General features: G+C 40.9%; 1 protein-coding gene across 9 annotated transcripts in view; it reads right to left on the reverse strand.

Annotated features, from left to right (window-relative positions):
* Nucleotides 1–22,073, reverse strand: part of CFH (complement factor H) — a 1,589,177-nt gene that overhangs the window by 339,920 nt on the left and 1,227,184 nt on the right. The window lies entirely within an intron of this gene.

Consider the following 22,073-nt stretch of genomic DNA (forward strand, 5'->3'; position numbering starts at 1 on the left):
AGACAGATTCTGCGCTGACATAAGGCCAGATTCTCTGTTACGGGACCTCTCTCCTCTGCCTGGGTGCCTGGGCCTAAATGTGTGACAGTGGCCTGTTCCAGTGGTGGGTGACGTGAAGCCTGATTCTCTGCTATGATATGAATACAGATTCTGCGCTGACATAAGGCCAGATTCTCTGTTACGGGACCTCTCTCCTCTGCCTGGGTGCCTGGGCCTAAATGTGTGACAGTGGCCTGTTCCAGTGGTGGCTGACGTGAAGCCTGATTCTCTGCTATGACATGAAGACAGATTCTGCGCTGACATAAGGCCAGATTCTCTGTTACGGGACCGCTCTCCTCTGTCTGTGTGTCGGGGCCTAAATGTGTGACAGTGGCCTGTTCCAGTGGTGGGTGACGTGAAGCCTGATTCTCTGCTATGACATGAAGACTGATTCTGCGCTGACATAAGGCCAGATTCTCTGTTACGGGACCGCTCTCCTCTGCCTGGGTGCCTGGGCCTAAATGTGTGACAGTGGCCTGTTCCAGTGGTGGCTGACGTGAAGCCTGATTCTCTGCTATGACATGAAGACAGATTCTGCGCTGACATAAGGCCAGATTCTCTGTTACGGGACCGCTCTCCTCTGCCTGGGTGCCTGGGCCTAAATGTGTGACAGTGGCCTGTTCCAGTGGTGGCTGACGTGAAGCCTGATTCTCTGCTATGACATGAAGACAGATTCTGCGCTGACATAAGGCCAGATTATCTGTTACGGGACCGCTCTCCTCTGTCTGGGTGCCGGGGCCTAATTGTGTGACAGTGGCCTGTTCCAGTGGTGGGTGACGTGAAGCCTGATTCTCTGCTATGACATGAAGACTGATTCTGCGCTGACATGAAGCCAGATTCTCTGCTATGGCATGAAGAGACTGATTCTCTGCTGACATGAAGCCAGATTCTTTGCTATGGCATGAAGAGACTGATTCTCTGCTGACGTGAAGCCAGATTCTCTGCTATGGGACCTCTGTCCAATTGATATTGGTTCATTTTTATTTTTTTAATTTTAATTTTAATTCATTTCCCTATCCACATTTGTTTGCAGGGGATTTACCTACATGTTGCTGCCTTTTGCAGCCCTCCAGCTCTTTCCTGGGCTGTTTTACAGCCTTTTTAGTGCCCAAAAGTTCGGTTCGGGTTCGGATCCCGAACCCGAACATTTACGGGAAGTTCGGCCGAACTTCTCGAACCCGAACATCCAGGTGTTCGCTCAACTCTAGTTATCTGTTATTCTACATCTTTAACGCATACTAACCCATCCTGATATATGTTTCCTCTGTAACAAAATGTCTCCTAACTCACCTCTGAGACCAGAACTTATTATGTCCAAGAAAAGAACTTATGCCAATCAGAGGTATATGGTATTAGTAACTCTTTTCTTGCAGGATAAAGTTAAAAAAAATGTATATACTCATATGTGTCATACAATATTTTATAGACGTAAGATGTCATCAAAGATGATTGCCATTATCTACGTCGTCTTGATCTTGGGGAAGGAGTTCCATGCTGAGCCGATTGCTGTGCCTGGTCCTTCGTCGGGGATCATGCTACAAGATACAGCGGGGTTCATCTTGACGAACAAGAGGATATTATCCCAGAAGGTCTACATCAGCCTGGATCCACGCGTTTTCGTCGAAAGGCAATTCAACGTATCCAAAATCCAGTCACCGGAAATCCAAGCCTGGTACCAGATGCACATCGGATATTCCCAAGAACGGATTACCCAGATCCTGAAGCAAGCAAGGAAAACCCTAACCAAAGAACAGTTTTCTACAGACCGAAGCGATTCATTTTGTTGCAATCGTAGCCGCCATAATCTTTGGCGTAGTGGGCACTGTTATTACTACCGGTGTGACGGTTGCCGATTCCATCTCTATCAAGACATTGGAACTCGAAGTTGGTTCATTGAAAATGAACCTATTAAACATTCATGTGGAGATGGAGAATCAAAACAAACCTTTATCGAACTTATATCCTGTTTTGCAGGATCTATGGGATGGTTGAGTTTGTTGACCATCCAAGTCATGCGTTAGATAAGGTTCTCCAGAATAACTTTAGCCAAGCTCTGGTTGGAACACTATGAGCCAAATCTACGCATCGAAGAAGATATATGAAAAGCCCTTTTTAGCATTCCAAATATATTCACATTTTATGGAACATTTTTGAAATGAAGGGGGATTTGTTGTGCATTTTCATAGGTGTACAATGTATCTGATGATACTATATTCAATATGGATGATCATTGCCTTTAACAGCATATGATCAGCATGAACCTGGAAAAAACCAAGATGGTTTCATGGCAAGTCAATGTGTTAAAAGTAAATATATAGGGAGCATTATACTACGTATTTTTGTTTAGAAACATGGATTTATCTACACTGGTTTCTCTAAACTTGTCTGTCAGAGGAACAATGGGTGTTTCATGGCTAAACCATGATCTGATAAGAGACGTCCATAAAACACATCTGGTGTGGAACAGATATCTATTCATATATTCACATATAGATATATATATATATATTCCTGTGTGCATTCATTTAGCGTTTGAACTTGTTAATGATTCATATATACTATGTGATATTGATGTATTATAACCAAATATTATTAATGTATCTTTATGTGTCTGTATCTCATTGAGAGGATATATTCTAGGGGATATAGAGAGTGTTTAAGTTGAATTTTCTTAAATAGGGTTTATTTTAGAGGAGCTGATGTTATCTCAAACATCATTACTCAATAGCTGAGACAGTTAAGATAAACAAACCAGAAAAACCATTATACCCTTATCTGCCCCATAAATTCAGGGATTAGGGAAACTTCTGATACCGCCAGTCAGTCTGAGCAAAGTGTCAGAAAGAGTCCCTCCTAATTGATTTAAGGTGAAAGAGATCAGAGTTTAAGTGGTAAAAAAACAATATATAATGTGTTAATTCTTAAAATATTTAAAATTGTTATATGATACAACAGTGCCATCAAGTGGTAGATGAGCAGAAGTTTCTAAGGAATGTCAATTAAATGACATCATCCCCATGTTTAACATACGTCACACCCACCTTATCTAATTGGAAATCCCTAATCCAAGAGGGGATGGGCATAGATAAGGATGGGAATATCTGATCCAGTTTTGGGGAGATCAGGACACTTCACACACTCCATAAAAGAAAAACTTCACAAGGACTTCACAAACACTTCACAAGGATTTCATTCATCAGCATCACTTCACGCGTCAGGAACGTACCACAGGATGGGACATATCTAAATCTTGGAAAGCTGGGTCCATTCTAAAAGCTCTTTATCCCAAAGCCAGGGGTAATGTATGATCTATTTCCTTTGCAGTAATTATAAATCGCTCCAATTGGCATATAGTTGAGACCCCATTATTAGTGGGTCAATAGTGTTAAAACAATAATTTTATGGGAAATTTTAATGAACGTGCACATCATTAGAATTCCTGTAATATTGCTATCAGAGTGGAATCTCTGATCGGATTTTATTATCCGTAGTTAGGCCAACGGGCGTATTTATAAGGTGTCTCTTACTGCCATATTCTTTGATTGAGCATAAGGGATTTTCCACAGATTCATTTCTATTGTTTTGTTGTTGTTGTTGTTACATTATAATATTTTGATAACCAGTATAATAATCGGTAATAATTTGATAAAAGAAAAGAGTAGTATTCTATTGTATTTGGTGTACTAAATTAAGTGAGCCCGGCGTAAACGGTGGAGCATCATCTTGTGGTCAATTTTGATATTATCCTTGTATTCATTTGTATGCCATTTTTACTGCATGTATTTATTTGTAATAAATTATATTTTATATCATTAATTGCACCCTGTTTCATTATCTGCACAAATTAACTTTAGATCTTGTCAATAAAAGAACTGGCGTTAATTTAAATTTTTCATATTTCATAAAAATATGAAATCATCATTTTTATGATTTCATATCTTATATGAAATAAATACCCGACAAGTCACTGATGAGCAGCTTTCTTCACCCGCATAGTGAAGAAACTACTCACCAGCAGCTAGACGTAGAGCAGAATCTGAAGCAGCAGGTGGTGGCATACTTGGAGTGCACACTGCCAGCCGACCTTGAAGATCCTCTGGACTACTGGGCAGCCAAACTGGATTTGTGGCTGAAACTGGCTGAGTTTGTCCTGGAAAAGCTGTCCTGCCCGGCCAGTAGTGTGGCATCAGAACGGGGGCAATAGTTACCCCAAGGAGAACTCGCTTGTCCACCCAAAATGTGGAGAGACTGACCTTTGTCAAGATGAATCAGGCCTGGATCAGCCAGGATTTCCACCCACCAATTCCTGATGCATCTGATTAGATCATCCATGTCGCCTCACCCAAACCTTGACAAAAGAGACCGGGTTCTTCTGGCTACCTGCCTCAGCTACTACTCTGATGCTGCCACCCGCCTGATGCCACACATCTGATGCCACATGCTCCTTCTTTCACCCACCTTCGTCAGCGGGTACTGGTATTGCCACCCACCGCCCCACTCTGTCACCGGGTGATTTTGTTGTCTCCTGATGCTGCTGTTGCCATCTCCACACTATGTCACCTTGCCACTCTGTGGTATCCTGATGCAGCTGCCATCTCTACACTATGTCACCTTGCCACTCTGTGGTACCCTGATGCTGCTTCTGCTGCCATATCCACACTGTCACCTTGCCACTGTGTGGTATCCTGATGCTGCTGCTGCCATCTCCACACTATGTCACCCTACCACTCTGTGGTATCCTCCTGATGCTGTGGTCGCCACCTTCAGACTCTATCATTGTTCCACTTGGTGGCCTCCTAATACTATTGCCAACACCAGACTCAGTAATTATGCCTCTCGTTGGCCTCCTCATACTGCTGCCACCTCCAGACTCTGTCATTGTGCCACTCGGTGGCCTACTCATACTGCTGCCAACTGCAGACTCTGTCATTGTGCCACTCGGTGGCCTTCTCCTGATGCCGCCACCTCCTGACTCGATCATTATGCCACTCATTGGCCTACTCATACTGCTGCCAACTCCAGACTCCGTCATTATGCCACTCGTGGCCTCCTCATACTGCTGCCAACTCCAGACTCGGTCATTGTGCCACTCGGTGGCCTCCTCAAACTGCTGCCAACTCCAGACCCTGTCATTGGGCCACTCTGTGGTCTCCTCATGCTGCTTCCACCTAACCACTATGTCATAGATCCACTCGGTGGACTTCACATGCTGTTCCCACCCTCCCCACTTCATTACTGGTCCACTATTTTGGCTTTCGGCCTGGCTGACATCATTATTTATTTGACCCTTCTTCTGATCTGTCAGAAGGAAGGAAAAATGAGACGCAAAACGGATCCTGTCTGTGTAGCAGCTGTAAGGCCTTTACAGTCCCATCAGAATTGGCTTGGAATTGGATTTGGCAGCTAAAATCAGGAGTGGGTACAAAACACAGAAGACATCCTAATTTTCTATTCACGTGTCATCTCTGTTTTTGATCCACTCCTGTTTTTTTGTGGGTTATTGATCTGACGGATCAGAAGAAGGGTAAATTAATCAGTGGCGTCAACACAAACTTACTGCTGACATCCTCTCCACTCCGAGGGGGCTCTACTTGTTTAAGCATTTAATAGAACAGGTTCTGTAGACATCTATGTGAAATCAGCTGGCAACGGTGTAAAAGGAGTGCACTCCTTCTTGGCGCTAACATCGACCTGTAAGGCTGAGTTTATACTTGAGTTATTTGGTCCGTTTTGGCCCCGCGACTGCCCAAATAAGTGAAGTGTGCAGTGATTCTAAGAGCCTGTCATCTGCATGTCATACGGACTCACAGTATTATTTCACTACCAAAGCAGACTCCCTATGCATGTTACTGCAAGGCACAGTATTCTACACCACTATAAAGGCTCTCAGCAGCCAGGAAATAGCCTTTTTTTTTAACATAATTCGCTGCAAATATATTTGGATCGAACCAAATTTTTAACGAAAAAAAATTGGCAAACCGGCGAATCGAACTCTTAAAAAATTTGCTCATCTTTAATTAGGATATATATATATATATATATATATATATATTAACCCCTTAGTGACCACCAATACGCCTTTTCACTGACGTAAACAAAGGGAGTTTAAGCTAGATGACTGGTGTTAATAAATGATTATATGTACCCAAAATGGTTCATTAACCACCTTCTGTCTGCCCGTTGACTATATACGTCTGGGAGGTGGATCTCTATGTCTGAATGGACATTTATGAATGTCCATTCAGAGATGGCAGCTGCACGCTAATCGTGCAGCTGCCAAGCTGGTGGCCCACTGTCAGTGACAGAAGGGCATTCTAGAGAGAAGGCAGGTACAGTTCCCAGGTGTCCCTGCCTTCTAGATCGCTGTATACACAGCGCTCAATGAGCACTTTGTATACAGATCAGGAAGCGATATGAGCTTTCTGTCCCGGCCCTTTGGTCATGTGACCGCCGCGGCCGGGAGAGCGCAGGAGCTGTCGTGTCTTCCATAGACCTCAATCATCCCTGCACTGAGGCTGTACAGCACTGTATAATGCTGTACAGCCTCTCTGGGGGGTGTATTTCCCCTGTAACTGGGGCTACTATGTCCGCCCCAGTTATAGGTGAAATCAATAGTGAAAAAAAAAAAGTGAAGTTAAATGTCCCCCAGATGTCTTGTATGACCTTATGGGAGACGCAAAGTGTAAAATAAAAAATAAATAAATAAAGTGTTTTAAAAAAAAAAAAGAATGAAAGGTTTCACGTGTAAAAAAAAAAAAAATCCCCCAAGTAATTAAAAAAAAAATTAAAAATATAATTTTTTTTTACAAAATAGACATATTTGGTATTTCCGCATCTGTGATGGTCGTCTCTATAAATATATCACATAAACCACCCAGTCCGATATACACCATAAAAAATAAAAACTGTCAAAAAAAGCCATTTTTGTCACCTTACATCACAAAAAGTGCAACACCAAGTGATCAAAAAGGCGTATGTCCCACAAAATGGTACCAATAAAACCGTCACCTCATCCCACTCAAAATGAGCCCCTACATTGAAAAAAATCACTCAAAAAATAAAAAAATATATAGCTCTCAGAACATGGAGACATTAAAACATAATTTTTTTGTTTCAAAAATGCTATTACTGTGTTAAAGTGAAATAAATAAAATAAAGTATACATATTAGGTATTGCCGCATCCGTAACAACCTGCTCTATAAAAATATCACATGACCTAACCACTCAGATGAACACCGTAAAAAATAATAATAATAAAAACAGTGCCAAAAAAGCCATTTTTTGTCACCTAACATCACATAAAGTGCAACACCAAGCGATCAAAAAGACGTATATGACCCCAAAAATAGTACCAATCAAACTGTCACCCCATACTGCCAAAAATAAGACCCTTACTAAGACAATAGGTCAAAAAATAAAAAAAGCTATGACTCTCAGACTATGAAGACACTAAAATATCATTTTTTTGGTTTCAAAAATGCTATTATTGTGTAAAACTTAAATAAATAAAAGTATACATATTAGGTATTGCCATGTCCGTAACAATCTGCTCTATAAAAACATCACATGACTTAACCCCTCAGGTGGAGGTTGTGAAAATAAATAAATAAAAACTGTGCTATAACAACCAATTTTTGGTAACTTTGCCCCATAAAGTGTAATAATGAATAATCAAAAAATCATATATACCCAAAAATGATACCAATAAAAACGCCAACTCTTCCTGCAAAAAACTAGCCCCTGTACAAGACGATCGGCAGAAAAATAATATATACGGTATATATTATAATATATTGATATAGGAGGCAATAAGCCCCTCAAAATATTATTGTATTTTTTTTATTATTATGTTTACTCTTTACCATGTGGTAAAAATAACAATCTTACTTTATTCTACCACTTAGTTTTCTTAGTTTTTAGTTACTGTAATTTTTGCAAATACCATTTTGGGGTGTGTATGACTTTTTTTTTCTGTTACACCATTCACCATATAGGATAATTTTTTATTTTTTATTTTTTTATTTTAATAGTACAGGGATTTTACGCAAGCGATGATGCCTATTATTTTTTTTTATTGTTCATTTATTTTTATTTTGGGGAAAAGGGGTGATTTGAATTGTTATATATATATATATACACTCACCTAAAGAATTATTAGGAACACCATACTAATACGGTGTTGGACCCCCTTTTGCCTTCAGAACTGCCTTAATTCTACGTGGAATTGATTTAACAAGGTGCTGATAGCATTCTTTAGAAATGTTGGCCCATATTGATAGGATAGCATCTTGCAGTTGATGGAGATTTGAGGCATGCACATCCAGGGCACGAAGCTCCCGTTCCACCACATCCCAAAGATGCTCTATTGGGTTGAGATCTGGTGACTGTGGGGGCCATTTTAGTACAGTGAACTCATTGTCATGTTCAAGAAACCAATTTGAAATGATTCGAGCTTTTTGTGACATGGTGCATTATCCTGCTGGAAGTAGCCATCAGAGGATAGATACATGTTCTCATTCTGTTTACGCCAAATTCGGACTCTACCATTTGAATGTCTCAACAGAAATCGAGACTCATCAGACCAGGCAACATTTTTCCAGTCTTCAACAGTCCAATTTTGGAAATTGTAGCCTCTTTTTCCTATTTGTAGTGGAGATGAGTGGTACCCGGTGGGGTCTTCTGCTGTTGTAGCCCATCCGCCTCAAGGTTGTGTGTGTTGTGGCTTCACAAATGCTTTGCTGCAAACCTCGGTTGTAACGAGTGGTTATTTCAGTCAACGTTGCTCTTCTATCAGCTTGAATCAGTCGACCCATTCTCCTCTGACCTCTAGCATCCACAAGGCATTTTTGCCCACAGGACTGCCGCATACTGGATGTTTTTCCCTTTTCACACCATTCTTTGTAAACCCTAGAAATGGTTGTGCGTGAAAATCCCAGTAACTGAGCAGATTGTGAAATACTCAGACCGGCTCATCTGGCACCAACAACCATGCCACACTCAAAATTGCTTAAATCACCTTTCTTTCCCATTCTGACATTCAGTTTGGAGTTCAGGAGATTGTCTTGACGAGGACCACACCCCTAAATGCATTGAAGCAACTGCCATGTGATTGGTTGACTAGATAATTGCATTAATGAGAAATAGAACAGGTGTTCCTAATAATTCTTTAGGTGAGTGTATATATATATATATATATATATATATATATATATATATATATATATATTAGCTTTTTTTTAGGCCTCCAATTGGACCACAACTTGCAATCATCAGATTGCAACTTGGATAGACTATAGGAATTTGCTCCATTATTCTATATAGAAATCATTATATCACAGTTCAATGCTACCACCTGCCGGCACTAACTGTGGAGCGAGTGCCTTGTTTAAAGACCCAACATCAGATGTACATGCATGTCATATGGTGGATGTCGGGAAAGGGTTACTTTAAGAATAATACACCATGCAGTGTATTTTGAATCCTTTGCTAATGAAGTGGTTTTCCATTTTTGCATTTTCGTTTGTCACTCCCTGTCTTCTTGGAGTCATAGCTTTTTCATTTTTCCATTCACATAGCCATATGAGGAATTGTTTTTTGTGGTACAAGTTGTACTTTCTAACTGCACAATTTAACATTGCATAAGCTGTAGTGGAAAGCTGGAAAACATTTAAAATGTGGTGGAATTGGACAAAAATGCAAATCCGCCACAGTTTTATGTATTTTATTTTTATGGTGTTCACTATGTGATAAAACTGACTTGTGCTCTTCATTCTCTGGGTCAGTATGATGATGGTGATACCACATTTGTATAGTTTTTTGTGTTTTAATACTGAAAAAATTAAATAAAATCTTTGGAAAAAACTATTTTTTCTTTTCATCGTCATATTCTGACCCCATTACATTTACAGGTATGTCTATGGAGCTGTGTGAGAGCTAATTTTTTGCGGTACGATCTTTCGTTTTTATTTATACCTTTTCATCACTTATTTAATTAGCTTGGGGAAGTGATGAAAAAAACAGCAAGTCAGCTATATTCATTTTGTTTAATTCAACGTATAGGATAACTTTTTTAATATTTTACTAATTTGAGTGTTATAGAACGTGACAGTACCTATCATATTCATTTTTTTATTATTTATTTTGATTTTGGGAAAAGAGGGTGAATTGTATTTTTTTATATTTTTAAAACTTTTTTTAACTTATATATTTATTTATTTACTTATTAATACGCTAGAACTCATTCCCCGATCTCCGCTCAGAGAAGACACTCCTGCCTGTGAAGCGCATGCTTTTGGGTTTTCAGTTTCTCAGATGCCGTGGGCACATTTGACCATTGCATCTGTCAGAAATACTGCTGATAGCAGGCCTTATACTTGGGTGTGTGCTCTGTGAAACTCTGGAGCAGAAGACATTTTTAAAGACCCAACATGTGATGTAATATGTCACATGTTGTGAAGGGGTTAAACAGGCTGCTTGTTAACACTGTCAACCATCCGTTTACCTATAGTCATATCTGTCTCTGTCACTTGGACACTACGAATGCTGTTTTGGTGTTAAATAGCTTGAAATGGTTTGGATACAGACCAAGAAAACCTCAAAATGTCATACACAACTTTTCAGGAGAAGAAATGTGACTTTCTGTTTATATATATTTGTACCTAAAAAGAATATGTCGACTGATTTGTTAAAATCGGACCTGAAATTCGCTCTTCTCCAGTTTAAATAATTTGTATAATTTTTTTTTGTCGTCTAGGGGACTTGCAGCACAAATTCTATTATTGATTCCACAATGCTTTGAAATCCATAGTATTTTAACCGCTTCACGTCCGCCCATAGGATATAAACGTCCTATGGGTGGACGTCTATTTCTGAACGGACGTTCCAGAACGTCCGTTCAGAAAGTGCAGCTGCACGCTAATCGTGCAGCTGCTGATCGGGTTGCCCGCTGTCAGTGACAGCAGGGCAACCCTAAGACAAGGCAGGGACAGTGCCCAGGTGTCCCTGCCTTCCGGATCGCTGCATACACGCTGCATATGCGCTTCCTGTTCCGGCCCGGCGGTCATGTGACCGCCGTGACCGGAGAGTGCAGGGGCTGTGTGAGGTCTCTCAGAGACCTCGATCAGCCCTGCTCTGAGGCTGTACAGCGCTGGATTGCTGCTGTACAGCCTCTCTGGAGGTGCATTTGTCCTGTAACTGGGGCTACTATGTCAGCCCCAGTTACAGGAGAAATCAACAGTGAAAAAAAAAAAAAAAAAGTGAAGTAAATGTCCCCCAGAGGTCTTGTATGACCTTATGGGGGACGAAAAGTGTAAAATAAAAAAAATAAAAATAAAAGGTTGAAAATAAAAAAATTAAAAAAAGTTTCACATGTAAAAAAAAAAAAGTCCCCAAGTAAGGAATGGAAAAAAAAAGTTAAAAATAGAAAAAATAAAAAAAAGTATACATATTAGGTATTGCCGCGTCCGTAAAAACCAGCTCTATAAAAATATCACATGACCTAACCCCTCAGGTGAACACCGTAAAAAAAAAAAAAAAAAAACTGTGTCAAAACAAGCAATTTTTGTCACCTTGCATCACAAAAGGTGCAACACCAAGTGATCAAAAACGCGTATGTCCCACAAAATAGTACCAATAAAACCGTCACCTCATCCCACAAAAAATGAGCCCCTACATAAGAAAATCTCTCAAAAAATAAAAAAACTATAGCTCTCAGAACATGAACACATTAAAACATAATTTTTTGTTTCAAAAATGCTATTATTGTGTAAAACTTTAATAAATGAGAAAAAGTATACATATTAGGTATTGCCACGTCCGTAACGATCTGCTCTATAAAAATGTCACTTGACTGAACCCCTCAGGTGAACGCTGTAAAAATAAATAAATAGAAACTGTGCTAAAACAACCAATTTTTTGGTCACCTTGCCCCATAAAGTGTTATAATGAATGATCAAAAAATCATATGTACCCAAAAATAGTACTAATAAAACTGGCACCTTATCCCCTAGTTTCCAAAATGGGGTCACTTCTTGGGAGTTTCTACTGTAAGGGTGCATCAGGGGGCTTCAAATGGGACATGGCATCTAAAAACCATGTGGAGTTCCTTTTCTTCTGCGCCCTGCCGTGTGCCCATACAGCAGTTTCTGACCACATGTGGGGTGTTTCTGTAAACCGCAGAATCTGGGTAATAAATATTGAGTTTTGTTTGGCTGTTAACCATCGATGTGTTAAAGAAAAAAATTGATTAAAATGGAAAATCTGCCCAAAAAGTGAAATTTTAAAATTTGATCTCCATTTTCCTTTAATTCTTGTGGAACGCCTAAAGGGTTAACAAAGTTTGTAAAATCGGTTTTGAATACCTTGAGGGGTGTAGTTTCTACAATGGGGTCATTTATGGGGGTATCCACTATGTAAGCCCCACAAAGTGACTTCAGACCTGAACTGGTCCTTAAAAAGTGGGTTTTGCCAATTTTCTTAAAAATTTGAAGAATTGCTTCTAAACTTCTAAGCCTTCTAACGTCCTAAAAAAATAAAATGACATTTCCAAAATGATGCCAACATAAAGTAGACATATGGGGAATGTTAAATAATAAATATTTTATGAGGTATCACTTTCTGTTTTAAAAGCAAAGAAATTGAAATTTAGAAAATTGCAAATTTTTCAAATTTTTGGGTAAATTTGCGATTTTTTCATAAATAAAGGTGAAATATTTTGACTCAAATTTATGACTATCATGAAGTACAATGTGTCACGAGAAAACTATCTCTGAATGACTTGGATAAATAAAGGCGTTCCAAAGTTATTACCACATAAAGTGAGATATGTCAGTTTTGCAAAATTTGGCCTGGTCAGGAAGGGGGCAAATGGCCCAGATGGCAGGTGGTTAAAGCTTTATTAGCTTACCAAGAGGGAACCTATTAGTTCATACTTCTGGCATGACACAGTAAGAAAATAACTCTTATAGTAAACTAGTCTTTGTTAGACCTTCAGCTCCCATAGTAAAGCTTTGCTCCCTCACTATGTTTTGGGAAGTTGGTGGTGAGAGAGGGAATTACCAGCCTTTGTAAAACACCATAGATGTTGCAATCACTATTTACAGTGGCTGCTAAGGGGTTAACACAATTGGAGATCCTTTTTGGTTTCTCAGTGCCTAATGCTACAGCCATCTGATGCTCCACCTTAAAAAAGTGGTCTTTCAGAAGAAGTCTCCTGCATGACCACTGTATGGCAGTTTTTTGGAAGGTGAGGTAGGAAAAAAATTGCAAATCACAGTTTTTATGGGAATCACCATGTGCTATATATGATGTGACAACTGTATTTTGTGGGTTGATATGGCAATACCATATTAGGCTGCTTTCACACTGGCATTTTGGTTTCCGTTTTTGTGAGATCCATTCAGGCCTCTCACAAGGGGTCCAAAACGGATCAGTTTTGCCCTTAATGCATTATGAATGGATAAGGATCCGCTCAGAATGCATCAGATTGTCTCCGTTCTGCCTCCATTCCGCTTTGGAGGCGGACACCAAAACGCTGCTTGACGAAACTGAGCCAAACGGATTCGTCCTGACACAAAATGTAAGTCAATGGGGACGGATCCGTTTTCACGGACACAATCTGGCACAATATAAAACGGATCCGTCCCCCATTGACTTTCAATGGTGTTCAAGACGGATCCGTCTTGGCTGTGTTAAAGATAATACAAACAGATCTGTTCTGAACGGATGCATGCGGATGTATTATCTGAAAGGATGCGTTTGTGCAGATCCATGACGGATCCGCACCAAACGGGAGTGTGAAAGTAGCCTTAGTATGTATCCCTACTTTTGCATCATTAAATCATTTTTATACATTTTTTTTATTTACATTTTAAACTCATTTGTTTTTATATCACCATATTTAAGACCTATAACTTTTTTATATTTTTTTTGTCAATGTAGATGTGTCAGGGCTTGTTTTTTTCATTGGATGGTCTTTACATTTTATTGGTATCATTTTGAGGTTAAAAAAAAACGCAATTCCGTCATTTATTACGTTTTTTATGCTGTTCATCACATGGGATAAGTAACATGATCCTTTTATAAATCAAGTTGTTATGGACGTTGTTATATGCAGTTTCAGTTATTTTTTATTTTATAACAAATTTTAAATGTGCCCATAGGAGAAAAGGCTTTTTATAACTTTTCTTCCCTTTTTTAACTTTTTTTTTTAAATCCCACTTGGAGTCTTGAAAATCCAGTGGTCTGATGATTGGTACAATACACTGCAATAGTTTTACACTAACACTTCACTTATCAGACCCTGTATCAGGTAAGGCCTGGAATGCTTCAGTACATGGTAGTACAAGAAGCCTTTGTAAGGGCTCCAGCTAAGAGAGAGTCTAGTATGCTGCTCTGGGTTTCTGGGTGGTAGCCTCAATATGTTCAATCAGTACTTTTTAATAAGATTTTCACCGGGTGGCAGCCTCAAACTATTTAATCAGTGCTTTTTCATAATAAAACTTTCCCCTGGTGGTAAACTCAAACTGTTTAATCGGTCCTTTATTATAACAAGATGTTTTTTATCCATAGCTGTGCAAATGTTTTCTGGAAAAGAGAAATGCAAGCCACTTTTGTGGTGTATATCAGTTGCAGATTTTGTTACAAACCATAATGAGAAACAAATCTGCGACTATTCCCCACTCGCGTTACTTTGCCGACAGGTCTAAAAATAGGGTGTGTGATGTGGGTGGGGAAGAGGGTAAACCAGCAGGCTCGTCTCATTCATTATTTTGGACACCAGGGAGCTGGTGTAGATTTTAGATTGCCACATCTCCTGCTTGAGGAAGTGCCAAAGTTATGTAGAGGCCTGTGTGTCCACATAACTTTGCCTCTTCCTCCAGCAGCACAGACATTATTAAGACCAACATCTAAATCACTGGTCTTAATAACTCTGACCCTAAGACCCCTTTCACACGAGCGAGTATTCTGTGCGGGTGCAATGCGTGATGCGAACGCATTGCACCCGCATGGAATCTGGATCAATTCATTTCAATGGGCCTGTGTACAAACCGGATTCCAAAAAAGTTGGGACACTAAACAAATTGTGGATAAAAACTGAATGCAATGATGTGGAGATGGCAAATGTCAATATTTTATTTGTAATAGAACGTAGATGACAGATCAAACGTTTAATCCGAGTAAATGTACTATTTTAAAGGAAAAATACGTTGATTCCAATTTTCACGGTGTCAACAAATCCCCAAAAAGTTGGGACAAGTAGCAATAAGAGGCTGTAAAAAGTAAATTTGAGCATAACGAAGAGATGGAAGACCAATTAACACTAATTAGGTCAATTGGAAACATGATTGGGTATAAAAAGAGCTTCTCAGAGTGGCAGTGTCTCTCAGAAGCCAAGATGGGTAGAGGATCACCAATTCCCACAATGTTGCGCAGAAAGATAGTGGAGCAATATCAGAAAGGTGTTACCCAGCGAAAAATTGCAAAGACTTTGCATCTATCATCAACGGTGCATAACATCATCCGAAGATTCAGAGAATCTGGAACAATCTCTGTGCTTAAGGGTCAAGGCCGTAAAACCATACTGGATGCCCGTGATCTCCGGGCCCTTAAACGACACTGCACCACAAACAGGAATGCTACTGTAAAGGAAATCACAGAATGGGCTCAGGAATACTTCCAGAAACCATTGTCAGTGAACACAATCCACCGTGCCATCCCCCGTTGCCAGCTGAAACTCTACAGTGCAAAGAAGAAGCCATTTCTAAGCAAGATCCACAAGCTCAGGTGTTTTCACTGGGCCAGGGATCATTTAAAATGGAGTGTGGCAAAATGGAAGACTGTTCTGTGGTCAGACGAGTCACGATTCAAAGTTCTTTTTGGAAATCTGGGACGCAATGTCATCCGGACCAAAGAGGACAAGGACAACCCAAGTTGTTATCAACGCTCAGTTCAGAAGCCTGCATCTCTGATGGTATGGGGTTGCATGAGTGCGTGTGGCATGGGCAGCTTGCATGTCTGGAAAGGCACCATCAATGCAGAAAAATATATTCAGGTTCTAGAACAACATATGCTCCCATCCAGACGTCATCTCTTTCAGGGAAGACCCTGCATTTTTTAACAAGATAATGCCAGACCACATTCTGCATCAATCACAACATCATGGCTGTGTAGGAGAAGGATCCGGGTACTGAAATGGCCAGTCTGCAGTCCAGATCTTTCACCTATAGAGAACATTTGGCGCATCATAAAGAGGAAGGTGCAACAAAGAAGGCCCAAGACGATTGAACAGTTAGAGGCCTGTATTAGACAAGAATGGGAGAGCATTCCTATTTCTAAACTTGAGAAACTGGTCTCCTCGGTCCCCAGACGTCTGTTGAGTGTTGTAAGAAGAAGGGGAGATGCCACACAGTGGTGAAAATGGCCTTGTCCCAACTTTTTTGGGATTTGTTGACACAATGAAATTCTGATTCAACATATTTTCCCCTTAAAATGGTACATTTTCTCAGTTTAAACTTTTGTTCCGTGATTTATGTTCTATTCTGAATAAAATATTAGAAGTTGGCACCTCCACATCATTGCATTCAGTTTTTATTCACGATTTGTATAGTGTCCCAACTTTTTTGGAATCCGGTTTGTACATGTGCGTTGGTTTTCACGCATCACTTGTGCATTGCGTGAAAATCGCTGGCCCCATAGAAGTGAATGGGGCTTCGTGAAAATCGCATTGCATCCGCAAGCAAGTGCGGATGCGATGCGATTTTCATGGATGGTTGCTAAGAGATGTTGTTTGTAAACATTCAGTTTTTTATCACGTGCATGCAAAATGCATTAAATTACATTGCACTTGCGCGATAAAAATGGAACAACTGAAAGCGATCGCAAACAAAACTGAATGTACTTGCTTGCGAAATCGCGCTAGTTTTCCTGAATGCATCCGCAACGCATCCGGACCTAATCCGCACACGCTCGTCTGTAAGGGGCCTAAGTGTCTCATGTCATTTTTTTATTCTCAACCCAGCTTTTTCTAGGTAAATACTCTTTAGCAGCACTGAACAAAGAAAATTTGTTTGGCTGCCTAATCTGCCTTGGTTGGGCTACTATTTGTGCCTATGGAAGGTGTTGAGTATGCATGAGAAGTATTGTAAGCCAGTCAATGCTCTTCTGGGTTTTTGGGAAAAATATAAGCAAATTAGCACATCTTACATCTACTGGCATCAGATAGGCTTAGGAAAGCTAATTTGAATATCTTTCCCACAAACCCAGAGGAGCATTGCCTGGCCTACAATACCATGAACACATACTATGCATACTAAGTACTCTCCATAATGAGAAAGAATACCCCCAGACAACAGGTATATATTGACCAGAAATCTAGTGTATATATATCAAACAGAAAGTAGGAGTGTATATATATCAAACAGAAAGTAGGCAGCGCTCACCTGTACCCGGCAATCAAGAAGCACAGACACAGCCTGGAATCGGCTGTACAACTTGCAGAATGAAAATAGGTGAAAGCTCCAGCTTCTAAAAAATAATTCTTTATTCCAGCGGTAAAATTTCCATACACAGGACAATGGTACACAATCTACGTGTTTCAGACCCAGAGATTACGGTCCTTACTCATGACAAGTGCACCTTAAAATCCCACTCCAAATAAACCCCCGTAAAACCAATCCAAGCAGAGGATTAGATCCCGTGGTTCACCCGGGGTGGGAAAAAGGATCAGACCAGATTCCCAAGAGAATATTAGCCGCATATGTGCAGAAAAGTAAAGAAACTAAGAATTAAGCTATACATGAATAGCAATAAATAAAAAGGGCAGTGTATTTCTCACTGATTGTAAGGGAGTCTGCGGTTCCTGTTCCCTTGCGGGCAGATACGGTGGAGAGTACGCATGGCACTGGAGGGGAGGGCCGCGGGGATCCCAGGGGCAGACTTGCCGGGCTAATGGCAATACGTTGCGGCCGGTCCTGCCTCTGGTGTCTCCTGCGGGTTCCAGTGTCCATGCTGGCGCGATCCCGTGCCCATACAGAGTCGGTTAGGCGTCCGCGTGCACGCCCGAGGGGTGATTCGCAAAGGAATGCACGGCCGAGTGTGCGTGCGTCTTATGCGCTACGTCGGCCACTGGCAGGTAAAGCACCTGTGCACAAATTCAAAGTTGAGTAGGGATTTGCTGCACAGCTAATGAGTAGGATCATAAAAAGACAATGCAGCAGCACCCTGCAAATCAGATAAAGTACAACAATGCTATAGTCACAAAAATTTTAGTGCTAATGCTACGCTTATTTATAAAGTGAGATGCTTGGCCAATGCATTTTGTACAAAACCATCTGAGCCCATCTGCCGTACGTCAAGGTGATCTCTGTTAGACGGGTCCTGACAAGCAGCACTCTGTGATTGGCCAGCAGGTGTTTAAAAGGTGATCTCCCTGGCTGATCAATGCTCACTGTGGTCTCTACAACCTGGGAGTATGCTGGTTCATATTCACTAAGTTTGATCTATGCATTAACTCTGTGTGTCTTCATCTAGTGAATGCCTCTGGAAACCTCGTCTCTGCTCTACAGTTGCACCGTGTATGGCCTCGGATCGGACCATGGATACTTCACCGTCTCATCCTTAGGTACCTGGTTTCACGGACTCCCCACAGAGGTTATTATTTGGACTACGTTATTTCTGTATGATTTTCTGGCTTGGACTTTACTACTGTGTTTTCAATAAATCCACGTTTGTTCAAATCTTTGCCTGATTGCTTGGGGTTCTGCAGCATTACAGAACAGTGAGCCCCAACTTCCAGTATCCAACAGCAGCTAGTGGAATTGACCGGAACAGCAAACCTCTTGGTCCAGTGACCCTTTCTATTCCCTGAACAATCAAGTTGGACGCACTACCATGATGTACCACGGCGAAGTGTGTACTTACTGCAGACACATTTCGCGTTTTTTGATACGGTATATCAGATATGTCTACGTTCTCTTGTTTTAATTAAATTGGACGTACATCCCACATATTGGAGATTACAAGCTGTACATGTGATAAGATAAACGGTATATTCTGTATTACAATTTAGATATGACTTGATGTTATACAGGGAGTGCAGAATTATTAGGCAAGTTGTATTTTTGAGGATTAATTTTATTATTGAACAACAACCATGTTCTCAATGAACCCAAAAAACTCATTAATATCAAAGCTGAATATTTTTGGAAGTAGTTTTTAGTTTGTTTTTAGTTTTAGCTATTTTAGGGGGATATCTGTGTGTGCAGGTGACTATTACTGTGCATAATTATTAGGCAACTTAACAAAAAACAAATATATACCCATTTCAATTATTTATTTTTACCAGTGAAACCAATATAACATCTCAACATTCACAAATATACATTTCTGACATTCAAAAACAAAACAAAAACAAATCAGTGACCAATATAGCCACCTTTCTTTGCAAGGACACTCAAAAGCCTGCCATCCATGGATTCTGTCAGTGTTTTGATCTGTTCACCATCAACATTGCGTGCAGCAGCAACCACAGCCTCCCAGACACTGTTCAGAGAGGTGTACTGTTTTCCCTCCTTGTAAATCTCACATTTGATGATGGACCACAGGTTCTCAATGGGGTTCAGATCAGGTGAACAAGGAGGCCATGTCATTAGATTTTCTTCTTTTATACCCTTTCTTGCCAGCCACGCTGTGGAGTACTTGGACGCGTGTGATGGAGCATTGTCCTGCATGAAAATCATGTTTTTCTTGAAGGATGCAGACTTCTTCCTGTACCACTGCTTGAAGAAGGTGTCTTCCAGAAACTGGCAGTAGGACTGGGAGTTGAGCTTGACTCCATCCTCAACCCGAAAAGGCCCCACAAGCCCAAACCAGTACTCCACCTCCACCTTGCTGGCATCTGAGTCGGACTGGAGCTCTCTGCCCTTTATCAATCCAGCCACGGGCCCATCCATCTGGCCCATCAAGACTCACTCTCATTTCATCAGTCCATAAAACCTTAGAAAAATCAGTCTTGAGATATTTCTTGGCCCCGTCTTGACGTTTCAGCTTGTGTGTCTTGTTCAGTGGTGGTCGTCTTTCAGCCTTTCTTACCTTGGCCATGTCTCTGAGTATTGCACACCTTGTGCTTTTGGGCACTCCAGTGATGTTGCAGCTCTGAAATATGGCCAAACTGGTGGCAAGTGGCATCTTGGCAGCTGCACGCTTGACTTTTCTCAGTTCATGGGCAGTTATTTTGCGCCTTGGTTTTTCCACACGCTTCTTGCGACCCTGTTGACTATTTTGAATGAAACGCTTGATTGTTCGATGATCACGCTTCAGAAGCTTTGCAATTTTAAGAGTGCTGCATCCCTCTGCAAGATATCTCACTATTTTTGACTTTTCTGAGCCTGTCAAGTCCTTCTTTTGACCCATTTTGCCAAAGGAAAGGAAGTTGCCTAATAATTATGCACACCTAATAAAGGGTGTTGATGTCATTAGACCACACCCCTTCTCATTACAGAGATGCACATCACCTAATATGCTTAATTGGTAGTAGGCTTTCGAGCCTATACAGCTTGGAGTAAGACAACATGCATAAAGAGGATGATGTGGTCAAAATACTCATTTGCCTAATAATTCTGCACGTAGTGTAAATCTTCTCACTAGCGGTAGAGGTGTAAGTTTTACCCATTAGCATGTGATTGCAGCAAATTCATTTATTCTGACCGCATTTATAGTTGCATTTATGTTTTAACCAGGTAGGTTTTGGAATGGGGCGTTTACGGAACAAACTCAGGCTGAGCATTTGACCTAGATTGGGTGCTTTGCAGGCTACACATCTTAGGGCTCTTTCACACTTGCGTTCTTTTCTTCCGGCATAGAGTTCCGTCGTCGGGGCTCTATGCCGGAAGAATCCTGATCAGTTTTATCCTAATGCATTCTGAATGGAGAGAAATCCGTTCAGGATGCATCAGGATGTCTTCAGTTCCGGACCGGAACGTTTTTTGGCCGGAGAAAATACCGCAGCATGCTGCGCTTTTTGCTCCGGCCAAAAATCCTGAACACTTGCCGCAAGTTCGGATCCGGAATTAATGCCCATTGAAAGGCATTAATCCGGATCCGGCCTTAAGCTAAACGTAGTTTCGGCGCATTGCCGGATCCGACGTTTAGCTTTTTCTGAATGGTTACCATGGCTGCCAAGACGCTAAAGTCCTGGCAGCCATGGTAAAGTGTAGTGGGGAGCGGGGGAGCAGTATACTTACCGTCCGTGCGACTCCCCGGGCGCTCCAGAGTGACGTCAGGGCGCCCCACACGCATGGATGACGTGATCGCATGGATCATGTGATCCATGCGCATGGGGCGCTCTGACGTCATTCTGGAGTGCCCCGGGAGCCGCACGGACTGTAAGTATACTGCTCCCCCGCTTCAAATGCTTTCAGTTCACTTGCGTTTTTCCGGATCCGGCGTGTAATTCCGGCAAATGGAGTACACGCCGTATCCGGACAACGCAAGTGTGAAAGAGCCCTTATTTCATCTCCCACTGTTGTGCTCCAATCTCTGTCAAAGTTCAGAACAGGCAAGTACCGTTTTATAATTTTACATATATCCCGGTATTCCTCACTATATTGTGTAACGAAAGTAACTTGACTATGTTTAGATTCCATCACATGTTGTTCCTTTTGTTTCTTTGATGATGTCTCATTAGTCAAAACTAGGGAGCGTCTATCTAGGGGACTGTGCAGTATATTTTCTCAGGCATAATCTCTGTTTGATGCTCTCTGCCTCCAATAGAAAGGTATCCCTGCCAGAGCAGTTCAGTTTCGCCCTAATTAATTCCCCCTTAGGTATGTTACGTGTGACATGAGGTGGATGGCAAGATGTTGCCAGAAGTGTAGTATTACCTGTTGTCTCCTTTCTATACGTTATATGGAGCATACTCTTGAATTTAAATCATCACCTGTCAACCTGAGATCCAAAAAGGAGATAGAACTGACATCAAAATGTAGGCTAAAGGAGAGAGAGCTTAAGCAACTATTGAGGTCGTTTTTAAAAGCTG

The sequence above is a fragment of the Bufo bufo genome, chromosome 9 (genome assembly GCF_905171765.1).
Source record: "Bufo bufo chromosome 9, aBufBuf1.1, whole genome shotgun sequence".
Classification (NCBI taxonomy): Eukaryota; Metazoa; Chordata; class Amphibia; order Anura; family Bufonidae; genus Bufo; species Bufo bufo.